A 2,285-nucleotide genomic window follows, 5' to 3' on the forward strand; every position below is an offset into this window, starting at 1 on the left:
GGTTTAATGGACTCAGTTCCGCATGGCTGGGGAAGCCTCACAATCATGGTAGAAGGCAAAGGAAGGACAAAGGTCCATCTTACATGGTGGCAGGCAAGAGAGCATGTGCAGGGGAACTGCCCTCTTTTAAGCCATCAAATCTCGTGAGACTTATTCACTATCAGGAGACCAGCATGGGGAAAAACCCGCCTCCATGACTCAATTACCTCCCGTCAGGTCCCTCCCATGACACGTGGGGATTATGGGAGCTGCAGTTTAAGATGAGATTTGGATGGGGACACAGCCAAACCATATCAAACATGAAATAACAAAAATATTATTTTAGAAACAGAGTTTAACACCCTCTGGAATTAGTGTTTTACAGAAAATGCTTTGGCAAATGCTTATCTAAAGTCACTTTTTAGGCCAGGCATGGTGGCTCACGCCTGTAATCCCAGCACTTTGGAGGCCGCGGTGGGTGTCATCTGAGGTCAGGAGTTCGAGACCAACCTGACCAACATGGTGAAACCCCATGGCTACTAAAAATACAAAAAATTAGCCAGGCATAGTGGTGGGTGCCTGTAATCCCAGCTACTCGGGAGGCTGAGACCAACCAGGAGGTGGAGGTTGCAGTGAGCCGAGATCGCGCCATTGCACCCCAGCCTGGGCGACAAGCGAAACTCCGTCTCAAAAAATAAAATAAAATAGTCACTTTTTTTTTCTCATTAAACTTCGTTTTAATGGGTCTCAAAATTCTGTGACAGATTTTTGGTCAAGTGTTTCCATTAAAAAGTACTGATTTTTAAAACTAATAATTTAAAACTGCCACACACAAAAAAATAAAACCAAAGTGGTCCACAAAACATTCTTCTTTCCTTCTGAAGATTTTATGATGCATTGTTATCATTAACCAGTCTTTTACTATTAAACTTAAATGGCCAATTGAAACAAACAGTTCTGAGACTGTTCTTCCACCACTGATTACGAAGACTAGGGTGGCAGGTATTAGGGATAACATTCATTTAGCCTTCTGAGCTTTCTGGGCAGGCTTGGTGACCTTGCCAGCTTCTGCAGCCTTTTTGTCCACTTTTTTGATGACACCCACAGCAACTGTCTGTCTCATATCATGGACAGCAAAGTGACCCACAGGTGAATAGTCTGAGAAGCTCTCAACACACATGGGCTTGCCAGGAACCATATCAACGATGGCAGCATCACCAGACTTCAAGAATTTAGGGCCATCTTCCAGTTTTTCACCAGAACGGCGACCAATTTTTTTCCTTCAGCACAGCAAACTTGCATGCAATGTGAGCCATTTGGCAATCCAGTACAGGGGCATAGCCAGCGCTGATTTGGCCTGAATGGTTCCATATAATTATCTGAGCAGTGAAGCCAGCTGCTTCCATTGGTGGGTCGTTTTTGCTGTCACCAGCAACACTGTCATGACAAACATCCTTGACAAATACATTCTTGACACTGAAGCCCACATTGTCACCAGGAAGAGCTTCACTCAAAGCTTCATGGTGCATTTTAACAGACTTTACTTCAGTTGTAACGTTGAGCAAAGGTGACCACCATACCAGGTGTGAGAACACCAGTCGCCACTTGGCCAACAGGAACAGTACCAATACCATCAATTTTGTAGACATCTTGGAGGGGCAGGCACAAGGGCTTCTCAGTTGGACCAGTTGGTGGTAGGACACAGTCCAGAGCCTCAAGCAGTGTGGTTCCACTGGCATTGCCATCATTACTGGTGACTTTCCATCCCTTGAACCTAAAGGTGTGTTAGCACTTGGCTCCAGCATGTTGTCACCATTCTAAGCAGAAATTGGCAGGCAAATCAGCTTGGAGAAGAGGAAGCAAAAATATGTTGTCACTGGAGCAGTGTTAATGGCTTCCTCATACTTTAAAGTCTTAACTATACTGAAGTCATGTTTAAAGCCTCAGTGTATGAAGTTGCTTATATTAATGGGGACTCCCCCCAAACGTTTTTCTTTTTTGAAAGATGGCAGCAGGGGGTCGGGCATGGTGGCTCACACTTGTAATTACAGCACTTTGGGAGGCCAAGGCAGGCAGATTGCCTGAGGTCAGGAGTTTGAGGCCAGCCTGGCCAACATGGTAAAACCTCATCTCTACTAAAAATACAAAAAATTAGCCAGGCATGGTGGCAGGTGCCTGTAATCACAGTTACTTGGGAGGCTGAGGCAGGAGAATCAATTGAACCCGGGAGGTGGAGGTTGCAGTGAGCCAAGACCGCACCATTGCACTCCAGCATGGGAGACAGAACGAGACTCCATCTCAAAAAA

General features: G+C 45.5%; 1 pseudogene across 1 annotated transcript in view; it reads right to left on the minus strand.

Annotated features, from left to right (window-relative positions):
- Nucleotides 1-707: 707 nt before the first annotated feature.
- Nucleotides 708-2,285, minus strand: part of LOC105514480 — a 2,119-nt pseudogene continuing 541 nt past the window's right edge. Inside the window, exon 2 of the transcript XR_001002182.1 lies at nucleotides 708-1,823. The product of XR_001002182.1 is annotated as a putative elongation factor 1-alpha-like 3 (transcript). The remainder of the gene's footprint in view (nucleotides 1,824-2,285) is intronic.

The sequence above is a fragment of the Colobus angolensis genome, unplaced genomic scaffold (genome assembly GCF_000951035.1).
Source record: "Colobus angolensis palliatus isolate OR3802 unplaced genomic scaffold, Cang.pa_1.0 Scaffold245, whole genome shotgun sequence".
In the NCBI taxonomy this organism is placed as follows: Eukaryota; Metazoa; Chordata; class Mammalia; order Primates; family Cercopithecidae; genus Colobus; species Colobus angolensis.